Raw genomic sequence first — 26,441 nt, 5'->3', positions numbered from 1 at the left:
AAAAAATCAGGCAGTTTTACTAGCTGGAATTATTATCATCCAACTGTGTGAAGCCTAAATCATTTGCAGATATGGTCATATTTATTTAATGGCAATAATGGATTACATTAAACCTTGTCAGTGCCAGGGGTGCAGGTCATAATGATGCAATGTGTTAAATCTGGTGCAGCTAATAATCAGGTGCTTCTATTTGGAGGCACAGTGCTTTTTTGAAATAGGCATTGTTTCAATATTTGGAAAAAAACAATGTTCTATACAGCTATCGACCTTTTGAAAGACATTTAATTGCACAAAGTAGTGTTTATAAGATGCTTATTAGTACATTTTTGATTCAGTTAAAGGAGATTGGGGTTGGGTTATTACTAGAATAGGTTTACATGTTTTAGTGCTCAAAAAAACGTGTCAGTTTTCTCATACTGTTCAGTGCTGCAGGACTCTATTCCTCCTGTCTTGAGCTCCTGTCTCTTTAAGGACCCCCCCCCCTCCTGAAAAACCCAGTCTGCTCTGATTGGTCAGCTCACACACACCTGAGCCAGCACGGCCCACTGTGTCTCCGGTCAGCTAGGCCATGTTGTCAGCTTCCAGTTCTACTGTGAATATAGGCATAAATTATGCAAACGAGTGACATAGCATGTCATGAAGTCACTTTTCAATTATCAAAGGCGATTCTACTGACGAGGCATTTCAGGAGCAGTGTTTTCTGTGGGAGAGACGAGCTTCTGTCGGTGCAGACTTTGACCTTTTTTAACTTACAAGATCTTTACATCTACAATAACACTGACGCAAAGGAAAATAATTAAAAAGCTTAACAGGCCTCCTTTAAAATGGGCAGTGTTTCAATATTTGGTTAAGAACAGTGTTGTATTCAGCTGTCAGCCCTTTAAAACACATTTCATTGTCCAAAGCTGTGTTTACAAGATGCTTTTTCAGACATTTTTCTGCTTCATTTAACCTTTCAAAGCAGAGAGACTGTAAAGAGGAAACGGATAAAATACAGTCAAAGCGTCTCACACAGAGACATCCGGAAATGTAAACAGCAAATAATTACACCGGTTATTCTTTGACTGTGTGACTGACAAGACACAATATTGAGTTTGACATGCAGAATAACTGATAATCAGCGACATAATGAGAACCCACAGTGACTTTGTTCCCCTCACGTATCTGCAGTTTGGGACACAATGCGGTTTTTGAACACTGTTGTGACGATTGCATATTTTTCTAACACCCAATGATTTACTGAATAGCTGAGTTGCAATTTGGACCGAGCCATTAGTCCTTTGACAGGTACCAAATGGAGGTGATGTTAATTTTTCTAAATGTGATGTGAAGACAGGCGATTAATCAAAACTGTCAAGAGGTTCAGTTTGTATTAAATGCCCTACTGTTCATAAAACGTTGCCACTGATGTTCCTGTATATCAAATACACATTTTTGTAAGGGTATTCTGTTGTTTATCTGCCCAGAAATAGCACAGTAACTCTGCAAACTGAACCCAAGGCTTTGTCAGCGATTAGTCAGATGTCAAGCCAGCCCTTAGCCTGAAGAACGAAGGCGTTGCATTATTGAAGTCTGAATACGGGACATTTGGTCTCTGGAGGAGGTTGCGCTTTGAAACACCAACGAGGGTGAAGGACCCAAAGACGAGAGGGAGAATCATCCTTACGTCCTGACTTGTGGGCGCTCAATATTTAATGAGGAATATTTTTATACCGGTTTTTACAGTAACATCCATCAGCCCAGGTGGAACAGACAAGATGGATACAGAAATCTGCTCACACTGTGCACGCTGTGAACTCTTATGGCTGTAAAAATGTAACACAGGTATATGAAAATATGATGCATGTTGTCTACATTTTCACCCCACGTTATTGAACATGCACTTTTTTGATCTATGACTCACAACGGAAATCAGCCCAGACTTAAGGATCAATGTTGTTCTGCACTCCTGTGCACACAGCAACCGCTGGCTTTGACAAGCAGCAGATGGTGTGCTATACAGTGATTTACTGCTGCATAGCCGGGGGTGCGGCACTTTTTGCGAGCCTTTCTCCTCCTGAATAATTGATAGAATAGTGTCAGTTGGCTGTGTCGGGTTTCACATATCGTCAATTGAGTGGAAAGATTTGGCTTTTGTTATGCGTTTCTTCAAGGCTTTCTGGGTTTTAATTGTTGGGGCATTAGCTTGCATCTGCTAGGATTCAGTAAGAGGTAGGAATTATGGTTACTTTTATGGTGAAATCTGATTAAATGCATTGCAGTAAACCCACAGCTACGTATAAACATGGGATTGTTTAGAAGTAATAAATAGGATGGGTAAGGACAAGATTAAACTTGTTTGAAGGGGACTGAGTGGCATTGCAAGTGGATTCGATGCGTCTCACTGCATCACATAGTCGTAAACATAATCATAAAGATTTAACATATCCATGTTTTGCATTGCCAACATTTATTCTGGCAATTGGGTTGTTATTTCTAGAATCAGAAAAATCCTAACTGAAAGCACTGATTAAAAATGGGACATGGATCTTTGTCAAATATATTCTGCAACACAAAATATGATAACTAAATTAATTAGCATAAATACCAGCATTTAAACAAAAAAAAAGTCAATGGATTGAAATTATTAGAAGACAAAGCAAACGCCACCAGACAGACAACACTAGGAACACCACAATACCAGCATAATAGACGGGGACAAGAAAAACAGCAGATACATAGCCCATTAAATATTATTGAAACAGATTTTCCCAATATATTTTCTGCCAGCGGCGGTGCGTGGGCTTTAGGTTCCCTTGGTGAGAGTGGGCCCTGGTCCGGCTGCTCCCTCTACCTTTCCATAAATCCCCCCATTGCTTAGCATTGTACCAGTGCAACATTGTGCTGGGATAATTTGATTGTCTCATAAAACAGACCCATGTTATGAAATGTGGCCCTTTTGGATAATCTAGTGTGCATTTTGGCCAAAAAGTAAAGTTGTGAAAACATTTTCGAGCCCCCAAACAGTCTCCGTGTTCTAGCCAGCTGACACCGACTGCCAACACTGTCTGATGGCTCCATTGTAGCACAGTATCCAAGTCCAACTGTTTCAGTTACTTTTCGCCACAGTGTGCAGAGGGTGTAACATGTTTGTGATTAAAGCTAGTGGTCGCCTTTGTTGATGGAAATGTTGGTCTGTCTGACGATCTGTCCACCAATTTGGTCCCTGTTGAAATATGTCAACAATCATTGGATGGATTTCCATGAGCAGACGTTCAGAGGGATGAAGCTTAGTAGCTCCACTGATCCCTTTAATTTCCCTCTTGAGCCACTAGGAGGTTGAGATTTTTGGCTTTTTTTAAAATGTCCTTACAACTTGAGGATTGATTTTCATGAAATTCGGTACGGACATTGATGTTAGGGTTTCAAGATGAATTGTAATAACGTTTCCAAACAAATTCTTGCAAAAATAACCCACTTGCCAAAGAAAATGTTGGCAATGTATGTTCCAACATGTTGCTATGTTCCTCCTTCTTTATGTTTCAACTTTGTTTGTTTAGGTTCAGCTTTAGATTTTATGTTGTCACAACACTGTGCTTATGATCTGGTTAGGTTTAGGCACAAAAAACACTTGGTCAGGATTCGGAAAAGATCATGTTCTGGCTTAAAAATACCTGGTTTGGTCAGCCTAAACACTGCTGCAAACTGTCCCGAGGTGTCCTTAACTGGCTTGGCAGCTCTTAACTCCGCCTCCGGACATGAAAGCCAGGTCATAAACATGTAATGCGAACGTGATATGACGCTACAATACATAGCCTGAATCATGTGCAAATGTGAATGCATCAAGGTTTGCAGAAATGTTGACAGCATTTTAATCCTGGCAACAGGAATGCATTCCTATCAGGAAATGGTGAACATGGTCCACATTGCATCTGCTTAGCATTGTCATTGTGAGCATGTTAGCTTGCCGACATTAGCATGCAGCTCGAAGCACCATTGTACCTAAAAACAGTCTCACTAAACTGCTATGGCTCTAAACTCTTGTTTCACTGTTGCCTTGAGAACAAAATGTTCTCCTTTTACATGTGCCAGTTGGCAGAAAGTTATGATCACTTCCACCTGGTGATACCTGGCAGTTATATAATTGATTTTGTTTTTACCTGTAAACAAATACCTGTGCTTCAGTGACACCTCATATATGGCAGGCTCAGACTGGTTAAGAGGTCAGCTGTCTATACTGTATATGGATTTGCGGTGGTATCGATTCAGTCGACCCTTTCAATAATGATCTTTAATTGTTGTGCTCAAGCTGCACCAAATGTTACACCTTGTTGTACACAAACAGGAAATAGACATTTTAAAATCTTTGGCTGTTATGAAAATGAAGTTTTTATCTTTGGACTTGTCGCCAAATTCAGGCTTCCTTAAAGTTCATAGCAGTTAGCTGCTCTAAACTGATAAGTGTCGAATTACCTCAGTGTTTCTAACAGGCATCGATTGGTCTTGTCTTCTCTTTCCCTCTTTTCATTGATTGTTGATGCCGCTCTCAGATTACAAGGCTACGTGAGGGCAGGTGATAATACTCTACTGTCTGGCTGCAGGAACATCCCTAATGTACGTCTCCTTGTCTTTCTGTTCGTCTCTAAAGTCAAACATTCTTTTGCGGTTACAGAGAACGCTCAGAAAAGTTAGTTAATTCATAAATGAATGTGTTAATGTATAAATATTCGTGAATACACTGTGAAGCTGATCACTTCAGACATTTTTAATAGAAGCACGACTTTCAGCTGAGAACACTGCTCCAGATTTGATTGCTAGCCACTAGACGACAATGCAATCAAAACACGAGTGCGCACGTTCAAAAATGAGAATGATATGTAGATGTTTTGCTTGTTGTTCGGAGGCATTATTCAGCAGAATCTAATATGAAAGATCCTTGAAACGTGTCATTGAGGGTTCTCGTTTTAATCAGAGATGGATGTGTTAAAGTACATGTCTATACCTTTCTCTCCTTTTCCCTGTGCTGGTATGACTCAAAGGTCAGCGCCTAATTTAGTTTGTAATGAGCGCTTAATTGAAAACGACTCTCCGTCTACTTTACAGATGATCTCAGTTAAATATCGCAATGTTCTCAGGTCAGATCTTTCCATCGCTCAGCTGGAGACAGCGATTGTTTTGAATACATGAGAGATGTGCAGAAAGGTAATGTCATTAATTAAAAAAATTAAGTAAGACTCCTCTTTTTCTACACAAGTGAACAAATCATTGGAAGAGGGCAAGAATGTATTGAACTGTTCAAATGGCAGCGATTTTTCACTCATGAAGGAGCTGTAGATAAATTGCTGTACACTTTACATGAAAGACTTTAAATGAGAGGTCATCGTGGTGGAAAGCAGATTGTGGCTCAGCTGTATGAATAGTATAGCAGCAACGCTATTGCCAGAATGAATGTTAGCTAAGAAAAAAAGGGTTAGGAGAACATCATGGTTTGGCCTAAAATACCTGTTTTGGTCTGAAATGTCCCCACAGACTCTGACTGTGATCAGCTGTTTGGCAGCCTTGTAGCTTGTTGTAACACCACCTCCTTCCCTTCCTCGTCCTGATGTGAAAGTCAGCTAATAAGCATATAATGTGAACGTGATATGCCACATCTGGTGCAAAAGTAACCTCAGACGTATCTGTGGTTTGCAGAGACATTAGCTGCTACTACCATGACATCCTGTGCTGATAGCAGAGAGCAGTCCCTTATTGACTGCAGATTTCAGTCACTGAGGACAGACTTTTTTAATTTTCTTTAATAATTGACAGATTTTAAACATTTATATGTTTTAAAGGGTTAGTCTGGAATGGTTAGTCAATCTAACCACTAAAATTAAAAAAAGGATCGTAGTCTTTAATGAAAAGAAAAAAAGGATGTAAGCCTGTCAGCAGCAAAAGCAAGCACCTAGTGGATTTACCGTGATGAGGATAGTTGCCCCAAAGCATAAAGCAGCTGCTGTCTGAGGCAGTCTGATGGATCAATTCCAAAACATTTTGTATGCATTTACTTAGACACCCAAAAATATGTAAATATACAATGTTTAGTATTTTTAAAAATGTCAGAATTACCCTCTAAAGTCTTCTGTCTGTCTGTTATTTCATTTGAGTTTGAGTACAACACAGTAATGCAGCAACGAGTCAGGTTTTATGTGGCGCAAGGAGATCATCATGAGAGGTTAGCTGTCACACTCAATCTGTGTTTGACTAATGGCGCCGTGGTTTCCAAGATTTGGGCCTGCCCTGTAATAGACTGACGATGTGAAGGTGAATGATCCCCATGAGCAGCCACTCTGTTCTCCACTTGCGGCTTGTCTATCGTTTGTCCTACAATACCTTTGACCGCATTACAAGAGCATCTCAGCCTTCCTTCGTAAAGTTGATCACTTCTCTAGTTTCATAACAAGTCTGCACTCTTTCAATCGAAGCCATTTCACACCTCCGAATCATAAAATGCAATCCTAACGCGAAGATGAATCGTTGGTTTTGAACAGAAATGTGGCACTCATGAACGGATAGATCGTTCCTTCAGCTACAGATGGACCTTGAGAGGTAATATGGTTTATAATGTTGAGAGAGGTGCTGTCCAAAAGAAACAGCAGAATCACTAAAACCTATTTGACATTTATAAGAGTTTGTTGGCCCCCCAGGGAGTTTTTGTTTTTCCAGCGCCACACTGCTCTCAGGAAGCATGTAATTCTGAGACATTGAGGACTGGAGGCTTTCGAGGTTGTTTCTCCCCTTTTTCCATTTGTCTTTGCACAGATTGTCCTCGGCCAACCAATTATTTTCCATTAAGGTAATAAGCTGTTAACTCAAACAATGCATCGTGCAATCAGATCTGTCGCCCCGTCCTTTAGATTAATGCCGTGTTAATGCTCAAAAGCAGATAGCAAATTGATACATTTCATTATTTCCTTTATAATATTTAATCTCTCCGTCTGTCTAGTCTGGTTTGTAGTGTTATGTTTCATTCACCCAGCAGGCAAGGAGGGAAGCAATTAATCTGGAATCGTGTGCCGTTTTCGTCCCTGCCGTTGACCATTTCTCTGGGACTGGATGATGAATAGCCTTATTTCTGCACATAAACACAGGTCTTGTCTCCCAGTGAAGCAGGTAGCCGGAGGGAAGTTGGCGCTCTCCACCAGGATTTATGGACAGTAGCCCTGTGAAAAATAGCACTTGCTTCGAATAAGTGAAGTAAGATCATCGTTTTCCTAAAAGCTGTAAACACTGGGGAAAAAAATAGCGCAAAAGCTCAATCTTTCTTGTTGATGTTTGTGCTGTGTCACGCGGCTGATGGAGCAATTACTTTTTAAATGCTGCCAGGCAGGACATTGGACATTGGAATTGATTTGACGTAGCCATTTTAAAGTTAACCGAAATGGATTTGTAGCCTAAACATAGCTGTTTTTTCAACCGGTGGTTCTAAATTGAATAAGATCTCTGCTCAAAAGTCACAAATTATGAGAGCCAAATGTCTGCTTAAAGGGTGTTGGATCACAGTCTTTTGTCATACTTCCCCCCACAGCGTGTGTGTAGGTGTACAGCTATGCGGCAAACTCGACACACGAGGTTGAAGACAGCAGTCGGCCTTTGAGGCTTTCGCCGAAAGCAATTATGAAACTGTGAAGACGGGTATTGGAACAAAGTCTTTGTGAGTGATTAGAAATTAATTTGATTCAATACACAAGACTTAAACCAGAAAATAATTTAGTGTAGTCACAAGGAAACCGAATTCACAGAAGCTGTCCAGCTAAAATATTTGGCTCTCTTTTTCATAGTTCACATTATACTGACATGATTTTCTTCCACAAATCTGCTGGAGATAACAACGCAGATACAAGACTCAGCAACTGTTGCCTTGTAACATGTAAAACTGCCCACACATTGTAGAGAGAGTGATGCAACCACTGGGCCTTGGTCGGCGTCAAGGTGTTTTAACAGCACCTGGTGCTGGAATTAAGTCTTATAAATGTACCAGATGAATAATATAGATAAATGATGTCATCTACTTAAACAGATTTAGCCTATTTGACCATACCAGGCCATTATTTATTGTGTGTGGGCACCAATTTATTAAATCTTTACTCTCCTATAACAATACAGAGCATTAATTTTTGTATAATTTCGTGTAAGCTGCTGTAACTCGTTATTTGCTATTAACTATTAACTATTTGTCCTCACCTAGTGATAAATGTACATTTGTTTAGTTGTGTTTTTGTTTTGATTGTTCTGTAAATTTAATCCAGTAATTCATCAACTAAACATACACATGAAGACACTGACATTGGTTGTCAGGTTGCATTAACAACATGTTGGCTCCAGACAGCTAGGATGGTAGCTAGCATGTATTTCTGCTAAAATCAAGCTCTTACAGCCTGCTTTTTTAACTTTATTTTGCGTATTTAAAATAAATTCACAACTTAACTCCTATACCGGCCTATTTGAGCCTTCTGTTTCACCTGTTAGACTCACATTTCAATACCTGTGTTTTACATCAGTGATGTGAGAACATCAGATTTGCACACAGTCAGTCCTGCTTAGTTCAGTTTCAATATCCCAGTGCACCAGGGAGCATCTCTCCTGCCAGGCTGGTGGATAGCCCAAAGCTGAGGATAGCCCTGAGCTAAGTGCAGACCCTGAAATAACTTAGCCCCTTTTACAGTGACATTGTTAACCCAGGGTTAACATAAGCCCAGGGCTATACCATTCACACTGCTCTTCTACTAGCCCATGGCTTAAAAGTCCTTTGGCACACGCCACTGATGTTTGCTTTCTAAAATGAGGCCTGACTACCCTCAAAGTCCATTGTTGCCTTCAGCACTGGTTCACACTGGCACCTTTTAGCCCAGCGTTTAGTTGACTTAAGTGCAAATAGCTGTATTTAAGTTATCCGAGGGTAAAGGATAGTTCTGGGCTAAGAATACGCAATGTGAAAAGCCCTTTTGTGTCAGCATGAGTTGCAACTACAGAATGTAACCAAACCAACTGCCGTTGGCAGAACTGTTGTCGAAGCCATTTTCAATCACTAAGCATTCTTACTTTGCGGGACAACTTGTGGGGCTTTTCCATACACGTGCTGGCACGGCTTGACTCGGTTTGGCTCGGCATGTCAGCCTAAAGCGACAGGGATTAGCATTTCCATGACAACAGGGCTACACGCTTGAGAGTGTGTCTTTAATTGATGACGCGCCTGCAGAAGAATCGGCGTTAATAAAAACTCTAATTCAGGAATAAACACATCTTATTTCCTACAAGTTCTTCCCAGCAGAAGTCCTCCTTTAACTAGTTACATAAAAGCTTTTATCATGAAGCAGCAAGACCAGTAAATATAGGGTTTTCACCGGCATTAACAACACGACTCCTGTCACAAGCACGATGAAAAATAAAGCAGCTTTCTGAAAGTAGAAACAGAGACGCCAGAGAGAAACTTAACTGCAAAAGCACTGCATGCCACGCTTCGGCAATGAGTCGCAGTCCACTTGGCGGCTCGGCTCAACTCGGTGCATTTAAACCTGGAGTGGAAAACTCTGCGTGGCCAAAAATTGCCAGTGGAAAAGCCCAAATAATGACAGCATGGGGCAGGGGAGAGCTGAGGCTTTGCCCCGGTGATTCTTTTAAAGAGAGTCAATTATGAAAAATTCACAAATCTTGCACCTTAACAGGGATGGTAGATTACTTGCTCATTCGAATACCGCCTAAATCCATACTTAATGCCCACTTTGGGTTTGTTTGGTAAATTTTTGATGGACAGCGCTGTTTCTCTCTTTTGTCTCTGTACTGGCTGTATCAGAGCGTGAAGAAGGCAAAGTGTCATCAATTGCTTGTTTCTGCTGACTGTAAAAGACTCCCACAGTCAGCAATCTGTCATGTAAGCAACCACCCATCACGCTCTTCACCTCTCACACCCTGAGAGACTGTATGGGCTGTAGAAACAGTAAAGCTCACGACAGCCTCCACCTTTGTTTATATTCAGACGAATGGTGCAATGTGCTGAAAACGTTCAACACAGAAATCATTTGATTAACCTTTAGAGGCCCTAAAAGAACAATTTTCACAATCAGATTATCACTGTGAGTAATGGGATTGTACTTGAACACAATATTCTCCGACGGCAGATTTGGTTATTTCACGTTTCTATCTTTCTTCGGTTTTGAGTGAAGTGATAGGGGATCAGTTTGAAAATGGCAATGTCAGCTGCCTCTGGAGATGTACACTTAAAAAATTAAAAAATAAATGATATGGTATCAGATTGGTGCATAGACTCATGTACTCGGCCAGACCGATTCCAGCATTTTCGTCAGTATTGGAGGATTGGAGAACATTTGAATGAACATGTAATGACAGTTGAAGGGTTGTTTGGCCGCTGCCAATCAAATCTGATCAAATTACACCAACACAGTCCTGATGAGGAAGACGAACTGAGTAAATGTGACTTTTGGGGCTTCCAGAGACTTGGATTATTCTGGATAAGCTGTATGGATGAACCAGAAATGGTTTGTGGACAACGAAACTCAACCCAACTTTCCATTTCAGTCAGTTTTTAACATATAGAGAAATACTTAAAGGATAAGTTCCAACAAAAATGAAAATTCAGTCATTATCTGCTCGCCCTCATGCTGATTGACAGTCAGGTGAAGTTTTGTAGTCCACAAAACATTTCTGGAGCTTCACAGCTTTGCAGCATTCTCCTTAACAACTGAAGTAGACTTCATAAGACGAATGGCTCCATACAGCTAGCTCGGTGTAATCTAAGTCTCTGTAAGTCCTGAGATCCCAAATTGATGTGTAATGACAATATTTACACCCTTGACGCGTGGTTGTTTTAGCTTAGCAGCTACATTGAAGATTTTGGCTTTCAAACAGTGTAAATAACATATTTCCGAATCAATTTGAGATCTCTGGGCTTCCAGAAACTTGGATTATTCTGGATAATCTGTATGGATGAACCAGAAATGGTTTGTGGACAACGCAACTCAACCCGACTTTCCATTTCAGTCAGTAGATAACTGAATTTAAGACATTATAAATATGCAGATTAATCAATTCTGCTTCTATTTATGACTTAAGATGTTTTTAAAGTAAGTTAGGCTCTATATATTTTTCATAATACTTCTATAATATAATATTTCTCAACTTACCTATCATTTTACTCTTTTCATTTGGTATGTAAGGCGGGTTGACTGTCCTTCACAGTGCTGCAGATCCCTGACCTACCTGGCCGCTAAGATGCTACACGTGACCTCGCTCAAAGACGAGCTGCCTCATGAAACTCTGAGTAGGCGTCGCAACATTTCATGATGCTGAAATCACCCCCTCCTGCCTGTCAAACACTCTTTATGGAGGCATCTTCAAATCAAATAGGCTTCAGTGGGCGTGCATGCATGCATTCGCCCATCTGTGTGTACTTGTGTTTGTGTAAAAATATGCATATTGTGTGTCATCGGAGGGGCAGTTCTTTAATGCGTTCGCCTGCCTTCCAGCTCTATGTTAAACCCCTGCATTGCAGCACTGCCAGTGGGATTTCAGCAGGCACGGCCCTTTTTTTTTTTCCAACCCTCCATCCTCACAATAGAGAGATTAAATTTGGGCCAGATCCCTCCTGCTTGGAAAGCTCCCGCTCACACATGCACATCTCCCAGTGTTCATACGCTACGCTCCAGAGAGCTCAGGGCAGCTGAGAGCCCCCCAAAGTCTCCTGTAGGCTCCCTTTGCCCCACATGAATCCCCCCCCCCCTCCTCCCCTGTTTGAGTGGGAGCAACAGTCATGGAGAGCCACGTGTCTTGGAGACAGACACAGACAGAACGAGAGACAGAGAGAGAGAAAAAGAAAAACATGGGATCCTTGGGGGCTCAGCGATTCAAGTGCTGTCTTAGAGGCTGCACAGTAATCTTGTTAAAGAATGGAAGAGGCTCTGTAGTTTGGTGCTGAGTGACCTTTTCCAGTTGTTTGGAGGACTGCATTGGCTCCTTTCATCAAACGGAGATCAATTCGGGAATAAGAGGCAACGTAAACCAGAGGATGTGATTTTTTTTTAGCAGTTTAGAATATTAAAAGAAAGATTTTATTTCATGTCTGTCATCGTGGACTTGTTTCATCAATGAGACAGTCGTGGACAGAGTGAGTTAAAACAACAGCCAGCACAGATGGCTAAAACACTGCTGCAGGAATAATTTTCACTTACAAATGCTCAAAGGAGGATCAACAGCTTGAACTGAGTGATGTTGGCAAAATGAGAAAGATAACGACAGATGTGACAGAAACGTTGGAAACAATGGCGGGATAATATTTTGGAGGTGAATTTTCCTCGTTTACGAAGATGTTAAGTTTCGAGCAAGAATCATCATTGGTGGCGATTTAGGTCAGAAAATGTTGCAAAATTGCACGTGAAATAATAAAATGGCTTTAATTTTGGCAGAAATAGTGTTTTCATAAAGGTTAAATGCATTTTCAAATGCATCAGAGACGTCATTTGAGCTGCCATATATCACAGCAAGTGAGATCACGTCCCGTTATTGTCAATGCGATATGTCAGGAAGGCCTCGAGGGAAATTATTAAAATTTGGTACAAGTGTTCACTTGGACTCGAGGATGAACATATTAGATTTTGGTGGCCACAGGTCAAAGGTCAAGGTCAGTGTGACCTCAAGGCGTCCCGTGCTCGTGGACACCATTTTTCAGGAACGCATTGAGGGCATTTCTTCAGTTTCTTCAAATTGTCTACTATGACTCAAGGATGAACTGATTAGGATTTGGTGGCCAAAGGTCAGAGGTCAAGGTCACCGTGACCTCGCAAAACACATTACCATAACTCAAGAATTCAAACGATAATCACAGTAACATTTTATACAAACATCTATTAGGATGAAATAATAGTTAGGGCAGCAGAATAGCTCAGGAACAGGAACTTGAGCAGTAGTCACAAATCATAACAAGACATGTTTTCAGTGTATATCCAAAGCCAGGAATATCAGTAATCCCCTCAAGGTTCAGGTTAATGTGCTGATGTAGTGGTGCAGTGTTTTCAGAGGTGTGCTGGAGCAAGATTTGACTATTTCGACCCGTTGGACCTACTATAGACGAGAAGAATTTGCTCTAAACGTCCTGGAATTCCTTCACGCCTGGTGACACCTATATCCTGACATTTAATGATCTGGTTTATCAATGTTCATTTTGATATGACTCCACTGCCAGCATTGGTTTACTGGTGTGGACCTGAAATGAAAGCCAAAGGGCGAGTCTTCATTAGATTCCCTCCTGTTTTTTCCTCTGCATAATTTGGTCCCTTCAGGGACATAAATAGGTGTTGGAAAGATCCAATTATGTTCACCAAGAGCCAATTCCCTTTAACGTGATTGTATCTGAGAATCAGGGCGCGCCACCCCTATCAGCTGTCCAGTTTATGATCTTTCAAGATTTTTTTTTCTCCCTTTTTTGTCCTCATATATCTCCTGCTGTGAGATTATGTAATTATGTAAGCATGTAACAGGAGAGAACATTTAAAGTTTGAGATTCAAATCAGGTTTGAACGGGTATTTTTGTTTTTTGGATTTTGAATTCCGTCCTTGTCGGTGACCTTTCTTTTCGAATCAATGGAAATGCCACTTGTATTGTTGGAGTGCTGCAGTGCGAAGCAGTGTTGAAGCACTGCTTTTCTCCTCCCTGTCACTGCGGCCCCTCAGCTCGCTGCAAACAACTCACTTTGACAGTTTCATAGTATTTCTATGAGGACTGCAGGTATTTCACAGTGCACGAACCCCAAAGAGTCTACGCTCATCCACGAAGCATGAAATTATTCTCCTGTCAGTAATATTTGTCATCAGCCATCTTGTTGCCGAGAAAAGATTTCAGTCATGTGTGTTATAATTAAAAGGTCAGGAGCGCGAGGTATAGAAAACGATTTCTTTCTGTAGTTTATCTGTTTTCTTTGTCATCATAGATTTTATGGCATCAGCAGGAGCGAATGATGGATTGATCTCAAGGGTGTTATTTACTTTAATAGCATTTGGAATGAGAATGAAAGTGAACTGCTTTGAGTATTTTTAGAAAAGTGAGTCACGTACAGTATATAATACATACAACTCACAGAAGAAAAGGTGTCCTGGTGATGGCAGATTTAAATTGTGTGAACTGCTTTCCTCCACTGAAGTGCACAAATTGAAGTTGGTTATCTCTCCCTGTGGATGTCTTTCATGATACAATTACAATAAAGCAATTAAGTCCAGTGAATCATGAAATTGATTGTTTTGCAAAAATAGGAAAAGTAAATCGGTCCTCATAGGTCTTTAAAAGAACACATACTGGATTTGACTGATCATACAAATGCTTTAATTCTCTCGGCAGCAGACTTAGATCTGATTTTTGCACCTTAAAGGATAAGTTCACCCAAAAATGAAAATGCAGTCATTATCTTCCTACCCCTACACCAGTGGAAAGTCCAGTGAAGTTTTGTGGTCCGCCAAACATTTCTGGAGGGTTGCAGCATTCTCCAAAACAATTGAGGTACATGGGGACAGAAAATGGCCCCATAAAGCTCTGAAAGACCCCATATTGATTTGAAAAGACTTTAGTTACACCCTCCATGTGTCGTAGAGGTCATGCACCCACTCCGGATGGACCGTGCATGCTTTTAGTTTAGGAGCTACAGTGATGGTTTCGACTCGGATTACGCCGGACGAGCTGTATTGAACCATTTTAGGGGTTGTTTCAGTTATTTTTTAACATTTTAAAACAAGTCCCCATCACTGTTTTACCATTTCCCGGTCTTTTAGTATTGTGTATCGTATATATGTATATGTTTTTTTTAATATAATGTTAGATAAGCATTAGATAGATAGATAGATAGATAGATAGATAGATAGATAGATAGATAGATAGATAGGCATTTATACATTGTGTGTTTTTATACTGATTTTCATTTGTTCGCTGTGACCTACTCACAAATAAACAAATAAATATTTAATATGCACACATTACAATTTATACATCTTCTATCGAACTCTTGGCAAGAGAGCAATAAGCATATTTCCCCAAATGTTGAACTATTCATTTGACATAAGTATTTTTTAAAATAGATTATAGAACCGCTCGAGTTGTCTGACTTGTTCTTTCTCAAATTAGTAAATGAATAATCAATGCTCTGAGTCAGATCATAGTCAATTAAATATTGAATCTAGGACCAAAGGCAAGTCTTTTATTTCCCAAAAGTGATTTTGTTCTCCTGAAGTTATTTAAATCAGTTAAGTTCACGAAATGTGTTGCTTGGATTAGATTCTCATATTTGTCTAACACAGCCATTAGTGCGGTGTTAGTCATTTGTCAACACCTGCCGGTTGTGTTTCTCAATAAAACGCCTCAATGTGCCAAAATATTTATACATGGCTGAGGAATTCATCTTGAAACACCAGTGTGGAGAGTAACGGCACAATCCAATATCACAAAATCACATGTTGTGAAGTCAAAGTTCTTTTAACTCAGGTTCGAACTTTGTGTGACGTTTTGTTTTTAGGGATAACACATTGATTCACAGCCAGAGAGAGTCATTACACTGATACTTGGATAATGGCAATGATTTAATTCAATAACTGGTGAGCGGTAGTGTGCAACGGATAGCTGTCAGTGATAATTAATTCGTCCTGCTGCTTTGTGGATCAAAACCCGTTGACTTCAGGCATGTATCAGCTTGTTTATGTGAGCCATGAGACAGCTATCAATGATCTTCTGTTGGCTAGAAATGATTTTAGCGTGTAGCGTGCAAATTGAAAGTTTAATTTGTTTTTGTATCCACATTTGGCTGTTTTATATTTAGGAATGCTTATCATACCAGGTGTTCATGGACTCCAAGAACTACAGAACGCGTGTTTCTGTGCCTCTGAGTTCACATTGTCTCTCTCTCTTTCAGGGTCTGACAACATTTTCACTGTGATTACCTCCAGCCACTCTTCGAGATCCGAGATTTGGCTGTAAGTATCCCGCCGGCAAAGATATTCTGTGCATGAATCGTGGCGCTGGGCCAACACTGTGAACTTAAAGATAGTGAGGTAGAGAGAGGGGGGGGGGCGGGGAGGACGAACTCCACTCCACTCCACTCCATCAGAGCGGTCCGGTGTCATTGCCGTGACCGTCCTCTTTAAGCGGAGACAGATCACTGCACATTGTTAGATGCCTCCATCCTCTACAGCTCCCCTCTCAGAAATATCACCCATCCCTCGTCATTTGAGATCCAGCTTGCCTCCGCTCCCTTACTGTCCACTAAAGGCACGGCCCAGATGGCGGAGCGTCTATGGCTGGATGCTCTCCGAAACTGTCCAGCAATATAACACTCTGATGAGCTGTGGGGTGAAGCACTAATTGACCTGAAAGTAAAATTCTGTTGATTATCATTAGTGGATGTGAATTCTTCCTGAAGAATGGAGTTGTTTAGACTTCACCACAAATGATTTCAGAGGAGGATCTCTGGACTAAATCTGAAGAATTAAATCAGTACCAAAGTGTATGTAAACACACCCAAGCCTTGCGTCATCACATGTTTTGGACTCCACTAGATGTCAGCATGAATCGTTGTGTGTCGGGTTTTCCCCACTCTTCCATCTGTTCTTAGAAAAAGCTTTGCATGTGCCAGGGAGGAGGGAGCCCACTGCAGTGTGTAGCGAGCAGGAAAGGCGTGGTGAGGATGAAGGTGCAGCCCACTGTGAACAAGCATGATTTACTGTAGGATCGGCTCTTTGTGCGCCAGTCTCCATCATACCCTGCACACTCCAGCACTCAGCTGATTAATCAGAGTCATTTCCATGAGTGATGGAAGCTCCAGTGCCTCAGGGGCTACAGAAAGCTAATAAACCTCAGCGGACAATAGCCACGCCTGGACTGGCGGTTACCGGCCGCCGCTTTTAGACCGGCTCTGTTACCACAGCCATCTGCCATTATTCAGCCCTCGCTGCCCCGTGTCGGCCTCATCGTTATCAACATTGATCAGCTCAACATTCACTGAATGAGATTTCATACCCCTGGGGACTGGTGGTGCACAATTAGTTGTTTGAATATGCAGCACCACGAGAGGCTATAGCTTCTAATACGTGCATACTGATGGTCTTTTTAAGACAGAGATATATTTTTCCACAGCGACCAGAGAAAGGCTCATAAATTCATCCCTATCTCTGGTTTAGACTCACAGGTGAATAAACAGTCTTTCCATTCAATTACGATGAATCATTGGATAACAAAAACAAGAACTGAGATACAAAGATTTACTTGTTAGAAATGTTTCAACCTTTAATGACTCATTTCTTGCCCACAGCTATAAGCAGAACACTAGCAAATGATCTCCTTTTAAGAAGATCTGTTGAACTTGTAAACAAACAGTTGCCTGTTTTAACATCCAGCGTCAGATGGAGCAGCGTCATCATTTATTTGCAGTTGTGTTTCTGGCCACCAAATGACAGCAATCAATCTTCCATAACTCTGTTGTTGATCTCCACCATCTCCTGAGAGAAATAACTGGCTATTAAGCTGCTAAATGCTCCGCAGTGTTCTCCAGCTAGTTGATTACATTGTCTGTTGGATGCTGAGCGTAAACCAAAACAACAAGCTGAAAGACTGCAGAGACAGGTGATGATTCTCGTTGGGTTCATCACCACAAGCAACCCTTTTCACATACAAGTTGTCATGGGATACACTGATGACAAAACTACCGATCATATCAGTGTTAAATATTGTGTTATTGCAAAATATTAAAATCTAGAATGGCAGTCCCCTTGAATTCAATCAAGCCTGATCCAATATCCAATAAAACCTATTTACATCTGCTGGATCCAGATCTGTTCTTGGTGTGCATCAAATTATTCTCACTCCTAGATACCAGCCACCTAAAGACATCTGATTTCATCAAGCTCCATGTGTTATTACCTCAGAAAGTAACAACGCTGTTGAAAATAGTGGTTAAACAATGTTAAAGAAAGTGAGAAAAAGGATCTGTACCGAAAGCTAATGGGGTCTATTCCTGGCCAAGAGCAATCCGCCATTCAAGTTTAGTGGAAATTCGTTCAGTAGGTTTTGTGTAATCCTGCTGACAAACCAACAAATGGACACAGGCGAAAACATAACGTCCTTGGCGGAGGCAAAACCGACATAAAGTCATGTGATGGATTAAATCTGAGTGCAGAATTTGATTAAAACAACCATTTATATCAAAATATGTAAAATATCTTAAAATAATATCACAGCAAATACACAAATATATATATAACCTTTATTTAAATAGGGATTCAGATTGAGATGGCAGCGACGTGGACACGACAAGACAACATCGACAAAGAACCAAATCACAATAGCAGCAAGTATAATAAACTACATTTCATAATACAGTGCGTGGACGAGGCAGCGATATTTAGGCATGTGTGAAGCAACTGCAGCTGGCGGCGACTACCTCCAAGTTTAAGCTCGGCCTGCTGATCATTCCACGACCAAGGACTATAGCAGAACAGGCTGGATTTGGCAGCCTCGGATACGACAGAAGGCACTTTGAACTGAAGCCATTCGTGCGGAAAATTAATGAAATAGTGGTGGTAAAAAACTGGAAGTGACAATCTACTTTGTTTAGAAAACAATGTAAAATGGCTTTATGCATAACGATACAAACCAACATGATAAACAAAACATTTGCTGACAAGTACAAGTGATAACCAAATTAATCTGCCAGTTATTTTTTTCAATTAACTGCAAATTTCCCAGAGCCCTTAGGCAACATAATCCAACTGTTTCAGTCCAAAACTCAAACACAATCAGTTTACGCTAAAAAGACACATTTTGGGAGCTGGAACCAACAAATGTTTAACATTCTTACTTAAAAAATTACAGAAATGATTGATAGTGTTTTGTCGATTAAGCCACTGCTTGTATCAGCCCTCCTAGTTGAAAAAAGACATTATTTCATGCATGCCCATGGTGTTTTTATAATGACGAATATGATCAGTTGTTAGTTATTGATTTGTACACTCCAGATATCTCTTCTTTAGTCCTACATGTTCACCAACACTAACCCCTTCAAGCTTCAGCTGCAAGAAGACAAATCGTAGGTTCAGAACAACGGTGTGAAAATACATTATGGAAAGGAAAGGCTTTCCTCTCACTCTGCCAGATCTAAAAATGGGCCAACACATATGAAACACAAAGTACTGGATTGTAGCACCTCCTCACATCTGCAGCACAACATCCCGGCACAGATATAGCACCAGATCTAATTCCTGACTGCCAGCCACGGCGTTTTTTTACCGCACATGCATGAAAGCAGCATTCGCTAAAAAAGATTAGGAGATGGAGGGGAGAGACAACAGTGCTTCAATGCCTCGTGTTGTCTTGGGATCACACTCGATAAAAAATGAAACACTAGGTAGATACTGTGTATGTTTGTGCATGTGTTCTGTATCTTTTTAAGCAAATGTTGTGGGGGTTTTTTGTTCTTGTGTCAACAGCGACGAAGGGAAGCATCATCCTGCTTTCCTGTTTTCTCCTCTTCTGTGAAATATCTCTCCTGTCTCTGAAATACAGCTGTTAAAACGGAGCCATGCAGCCTAAAATCATTACATGGGAAAAAAACACATGGTGTCGCATGTGATTTTAGAGAAAAGGCTGGGCAGGGCAGTGCATTTTAATAACTTCCCATAGTCACTGACTGAACAGCTTCAATACACGGCTGTAAGCTCCATGCAGTCAGTCTCTACAACACGCTTGCCTTATTAAATATGTATTCAAAGTTGCACTGAGTCTCTCCGGGGACTTGGCCTGTTTAGTTCAAAGTAAGGTCTGATGGAGCCTTTTTCTTTTTACTCAATGAAACGCTGCTGCTGATTTCGACATTATTAGTGTATTTGGCGTCTGCTTTAGCAGCAGCAGCAGCAGCAGTCAGCAGTATAAAACTATGATGAGACCATTCATACTTGTCCTCGGTTGCTACAAATCGTTATGCTCCAGTGTGTCATGTCACATGGGACGGGCGCCAGTGTTGCTCACCGTGGGTTTACCCAGCATGCTATGAATCTTATTTGGATCAATATCCTGTTCCCACTCAGACACTGAATCAGACCCTGCCTGGGTTTCAGGGCACTGGGCTGTAAGATATCTGAAGGAGAGAGCAGAAAGGAATACAGGCTTGACTAGCTTTTCGCAGATTAAATAGCAAGGCCTAAATGTCATAGCAAATTGGTGATGAGGAGTGGATATAAACTATTGTGCTCTATTTAGTCCAAATTATAGTGGTAGGCTGACATTTTACTTTTACTCTGCACGAAACAATATGGAGGTGGAGTAGCCGACTTCCAGGTTTGTTGTATCCCAGCAATATTCTGTAATTTTTCATACTGTCAACAAAAGTCATGTCTGAATCTAACATATATTTTGTGTAAGTTAAATATTGGAGTTATACCTGTCTCAATCCAAAATGGGTCCGATCCTGATGTTTGAAAAGGGAGGAAGAGAAAACAAAATAAAGCACTGGCATCACTGCATGCAGTTAGGGAAGACTTCCTGGTAAACTGAAGAAGAAAGAGTCTATTGTCTTCCTCTGTCTCTCTGCTGCCACCCGTTGGGCAGTTGTGTGTATCTCTTGTATTGAAGTGGAGCGAAGTACGCATGTACAACTTAACAACGAGAGTCAATGGAGAAAGATTTTTGCACCCTGGGCCGGAAATGTGTCACCTATCACTAGCTTTAGACAACATAGAGCACTCACTACCCATATATAATATTTCAGCCCAGTCTCAAAGCATGTAATAGACCAGCCGATACACTAGAGGTCAGCACCTGGGTGACGGTTTGGCTCAGCTAGGTGCGAAAAGCACATGTATGCAGGTGCAATACCAGCGAGGGGCGATGATGATGGGAACAACGGACAAACACAATTAAAAATGCCAGAAAATCCAAATGGAAAGATGGCTGGGTGTTTTTTATTCATGGGAGTTCAACAAACAGCAGTGACCATTTGTAGGATGTAGCTATTCTAACCAAACTATGATCTTCACCTAAACCTAGCCGACTGGTTTTGGTGCTTTTATTTTGAAAATGTAGCACACGTAGCATGTCTTCGCTTGGTAACTTGAAAATGGAAGAGACTATGTTGTTTTCTTGGATAATCGAGGCCAAACGCAACAGTGATAGTCTTAAAAATATATATCATACAATATATATATATGTTTCATTTCTTACTGAGGTCTTTATGATTCTTCTTTACAGTATGTGTTGAGTGGCTGGGCGGCACCATAGCACCCTCTACTGAGCAGCCGCCACTTATAGCTGTATCATTTTTCTTAAAGTGGGTACGATTTGCGCAGTTTCACCTCCCCTATAATTACCTGATCACTTCTAATCAAAAACCAGCAATCACACATTCCTGCCTGAACCCAATACAGAGAAACGGTTTCACCACGGACAGGAAACAAATTACATTTCTTTCTCTCGTGTTGTATTTTTATTTTTTTTTAAATACCAAAAAAGGCCATCTCTTCTTCTGCCTTCCATTTTCACTGATTGAGACTTTATTGATTCCTTGTTCAAGTGCCCCTTGCTGGCCAATAAGGAGGGTGATTCACTTAGGGGGACGATGATAATTCTCAGCGACACACAGTAATACCCGAAGGGCTCCAAACTGTCTGCTTCGGCGTTGGTGTTAAGCGAAAGAGTGCGTCACATTTTGTCATTAAAGACGCTGATTTATGCACTACCGTAAAGGAAAAAAAAGGCATTGTGAGCTGAGGGGTGATGTTGCTGATGACGCAAGTACTTATACACTAAATTGTTGTTACCTTCTTAACCTGTTTTTTTTTTTTTTATATATACTCAGGCCCCTCATCACGAAGCTTTAGTTGCTAATATTCAGCAGATTCATAAAGGTAATTGTTGGCCAGCGTACCAAGAACTTGCACATATTTGGACATCTCATACGCCGTACCCTGCTAGTCTTTGTGCCGTTGTCATAGGATTAAAATCTTGCTGCTTGATGACAGTGGGAGTGGTGCAAGTCCAAAGACATAATTCAGATAAATGGATCGAGATGGCAAGAGCGAGAGAGACTCAGCAGCCAGACAACTGCTGCCGTAAGCAAACATCAAATGAAAGGCTTCTGCTCGTCTTGGTCCTATTATCTAGAGGTCTCATCTACAGTCATTTTTTCCCCCCGTTTACTTATTTACATCCACTCTTTCTTTTCATGCACTTGCAGCCTTGTAAGCTCAGGAACATGAGCCCCCACGGAGACCCCCGAGCGGCGGCGCTGTTTTAAAAAAACGAGGGTGTGGATGGCGGGGTCGGACAGTAAAGCATTATGGATGTTTTTGGATTGCCCTTATGCGCTGGACTTGGGGGGACGGTGGTGGTGGGTGGGGGGACGGGGCACATATTGCTGCATACAGCACCTTGCGAGCAGCATCGCAAATCAGACGGCTGAGCAGCGAGAGCTGGAGTGGACGGGAGAGATGGAAGATGGAGAGAAAGCGAAAGGGGAAGGGGAAGGGGAAGGGAGAGAGAGAGGGGGGAAAGAGGAGGGGAGGGGGATCCTTTCAGTGACAGAGATAGGAAGAGTGGATGGAGGAGGAGGAGGAGGAAGAGGAGGAGGGGATTGAGAGAAACAGAGGTGGGGGTAGTCACCGAGAGAATGAGTGAGCGTGTGTGTGTGTGTCAGTGTGTGTCAGTGTGTGTGGGAGAACAAGTAGTGCTGCAGTGGAAACAGTGCGAGGAGGACTGCAGTTTCTGGTGCTGATGGGAGAGCGGTCGAGGGACGTTATTAAGGCATTGTAACATTAACCCTAAGTGCCTCTTTGGTGAATGGGTTAGCCTGTTGTGGAGAACAGGATTACGGAATTACGGTAGTGCTGGTAAGGGTGTATTTCAACTCTCTTCTCAGCATTGCTTGAACGCGTCCTTTTGAGGAAATCTGGAGTTGTTGGCATTGAAAGAGAGGGGGGTTGCTGCTGTGATTTGCTTGTATCCGACTTCCTTTTTGTTGGTTTCTTTTTTTGCATTAACGCAGGCGCTGTTTGCATGTTACTGTCCGCTGATGATGCATGTGGTCCCCCCCAAAAACTTTACTCACAGCTAATTCGTGAAGAGGATACCGAACATCCTCGGGGGTGCTTGTTCTGCCCCAGGACCAGGGAGTTTGTCTTCATGCCATTTTCAGTGCAATCTGCGATGGTTGCACATCAGGCACGTTCTTTTTCTTTTTGCTCTGCTTACCCAGCCTCCCTGAACACAGAGGAGAAGAAACGACCAAAAAAAAAGAGAAACGCTGCGCGCTTCACTAAAATATCTCAGGTCTGCTGTCTTGTATCCGCAAATTTAACAAAACAGACACAAGCCACGGTGCTCTTTATCCTTTCAGAGTGAGTAGTCAGACGTAGAAAGGGGCTGACAGTTGTGCTGAGGAGTATAGAGAGTAGAGGGGTGGGGATTTTTATAAAGTGCTGCAGGATGCTCATTTTTTTTTTTTTTTCTGCTGTCTCCCGTGGGACATACAGCCCAGGCAGCACCGAGGTGACAGTACCAAGGACAAAAACCTATCTTGGGCTCGATTGTACCTCCTGCTGCCTAATGCTGACTCGTGCAGGTCTGCATCAGGCTCATTCATCACGAGCACAACAGAGTTTTCATTAATGCCAATTCATTATCACAAACAAGATGATATCTATGATAATAATCCCCCATCTATGAATAGATAGGGAATTATTTTTAAAGTGTTAAGTGCGAGCCCTGAGGTTTCTTCTTCTTCTGCAGAATTTTCACATCATGCACAAACAGAATTATTTATTCCTCTTCGTGTCCTGAAGTTACATTTTGAAATACAAACCAGGTTTAGTCTCTCCCCCCCAGAGTCTCTGCTATGGGTAATTATCAGAGACAGTCAATGGCTCATTTTCGGGAGCAGTCACGTGATCACTCAGGTTTCGGAAGTAGAGTAAACAAACACAGCATGGAGGATGCGAGGGATCATATTATATGTATATACAGCTGGGTGTATATATACACTCCCCGGCATACATGTGTACTCCGTCAATATCCTGAGTGCTGGAGACTATTTGATACTGAGCATGCTCTGACGGTTTCTCTTTTTTTTTGTCAGGCTCTAAAACATTCAGGCAGGCTCATTAAGTCCGTACCTCGGGCTGCCGCTCCCATTGGCTCTCACACTGAGAAATAGTCTCCGAGCCTCTTCATACATAACCAGAAAAATGAGAGGATGCTTTGAAGTTCACCAATCTTATTTCCCTTTTTTTCCCCCTCTGTTGGCTCCCTCCGAGAAGGCAGCTGGTGCCCGGATGCTGGAACTGCTCACAGAAGAGGAGAATAAAAAGAGGCTTATTCGAACTGTGTAGCTTCCTAAATTGTTGAGTGCCCTCTTGTACCCACATCGCCCCTTGTTTTTCCACTTCCTGCTGCTTCACTAGGTCGAGATATTTCTTCTCCAAGTAGAAGAAAGTACATTCAAAACAGTAACGACACCCACGTTGGTCACAGAGAATGAGTCGGTGATTTTCTCTCCGACACATTAACACGACTATCGTCGCGATTGCTCAGCTTCTCACTCCAGGTGAAAGCAGAGCCTTCCCCGGTCCTGGCCCCGGCCCATTTTTGATGGTGTGTTGCTGGCAGACGATGGCAGGGAGCGTCAGTGTTAAACGGTCAGGCGCTGTCACCAGTCACAGCATCCTGCCGCGCTGACGGGGCATTTTTCACCACTCTTTAATCTGCAGAGGGAGAAAAACATGGCAATTTTTGAGACCTCTAGCGAGATTTTTTTTTTTTTTCGCCCCCTCACCCACAGGAGGAGAGGATTTGTGATGGTCACACAGAGCAGGGCAACACTCCACTGTAGAGAATGAGTGAATTTATTTTCAGTATGTTTCATCATACTGGAGATGTTTTGCTGTAACGCCTACGATGTTACAGCAAAACCTCTGAATTTATGTCGAGATTTTCTGGATTAAAAGTTGCACGTCGTTTGAGGTATGTGTTCATTTGCCCTCTGGCAGAGAATGAGATCAGATAAACGGAGCCACTTTCATGTCTTTACTACCGGCAGCTGGTTTGCTTAGATAGCAGGTGGAATCAGATACAGTGGCTCCGTCTAACAGTGACATAGTTCACCTACCAGCAGCGCTACTGCTCACTAATTAACATGTTTTATCTCTTTTGTTAAATCAGTACAAATATCAAAGTGTAAAAACGACAAATCACAGTTTTACAGAAGTCATGTGCCGGACTATTACCTGGCTGGGACCTGCAACTTCCTTGAGTCTCTTGCTGGTTGCCACGCAAATGAAGAAGATATAGAAATAGTGTTGTGCACAACCGTCAACAACTGATCTGTATTCAAAGATTTAAAATCTTTTAGCTTTGGGCAGAGCCAAGCTAGCTGTTCCCCACTGCTTTGAGACTTGTGTGTTAAGCTAAGCTCGCTGGTTTTAGCTAAGTCCTTTATTTTTGGGCAGAGCCAAGCTAGCTGTGTGCTCCTGTTACCAGACTTTTTTGCTAAGCTAAATTAGCCGGTTGCTGGTTGTTGTTGAAATGTTTTATCTTTAGAGGGAGCCAAGCTGGCAAGTTGCTGGTTGTAGGCCTAGCTACAAAAAAAAGGGAAAAAAAATAGCTTTGGACAGAGACTAGCTAGCTGTTTCCTCCTGTTTCCAGACTTTTTGCTAAGCTAATCTAGCTGGTTGTAGCTAAGTTTTTTAGCTTTGGGAAGAGCCAAGTTAGCTGTTTTCTCCTGTTACAAGACCTTTTTGCGAAGCTAAATTAGCCGGTTGCTGGTTGTTGCTAAAATGTTTTATCTTTGGAGGGAGCCAAGCTAGCTGTTTTCCAGACTATTTGTGAAGCTAAGCTAGCTGCTTGCTCATTGTAGCCACATTTTTTTTTTTTAGCTTTGCACAGTCCCGTGCTAGCTGTTTGTTCCTGTTTACAGATTGTTTTTGCAAAGCTAAACTAGCTGGTTGTAGCTAAACAACAAAGGGTAGCCATGTCCATGAGATAAGTATCAACCCTCTCATCCACCTCTCCACTAGAAAGCAAACAGGCATACTTCCCAGCTGTCTCGTAGCCTCGATCTCCACATATTCTCCTTTTTGAAACAAGAATGTCAGTACACGTGGCCTATCTGCAGCGCTGCAGAAGCCCTCTCCTCTTTCACATTTTCTCCACACAGCCTTACATGCAGATTGGGTCACTATCTCGGTGACAGAATGATTAATCGACCTATCAGGGGACGGGGGAAAGGGGCTGCGCTGAGGGGGAGAGGGAGGATGTATGGCAACTGGCTGTAAACGATTCCTGCAGCTCCTCACTCAGCATTCAAACCCTGGCTCCTCCCACCTTCTTTCTCAAGGATCCCTCCTGATAATAGCTGAGTCACATTCAGCTGCAGGTGAGAATAAGCATTGTTTTA

General features: G+C 41.8%; 1 protein-coding gene across 4 annotated transcripts in view; it reads left to right on the top strand.

Annotated features, from left to right (window-relative positions):
* The window catches only part of LOC311265856 (synaptotagmin-2-like), a 67,945-nt gene that overhangs the window by 14,150 nt on the left and 27,354 nt on the right, over positions 1–26,441 (top strand). For 3 of the 4 annotated variants that reach the window (XM_084367916.1, XM_084367918.1, XM_084367915.1), the window contains exon 3: positions 15,921–15,981. The gene's annotated coding sequence lies outside the window, so the exon portion shown is untranslated. Of the gene's footprint in view, positions 1–15,920; positions 15,982–22,694; positions 22,882–26,441 lie in introns of those variants that run through there. The other variant, XM_084367917.1, reaches the window with a different exon arrangement.

This window comes from Pagrus pagrus, assembly GCF_965226575.1.
Source record: "Pagrus pagrus genome assembly, chromosome: 11".
In the NCBI taxonomy this organism is placed as follows: Eukaryota; Metazoa; Chordata; class Actinopteri; order Spariformes; family Sparidae; genus Pagrus; species Pagrus pagrus.
Note: the sequence above shows the minus strand (reverse complement) of the source record. Positions and strands in the feature narration are given on the sequence as shown.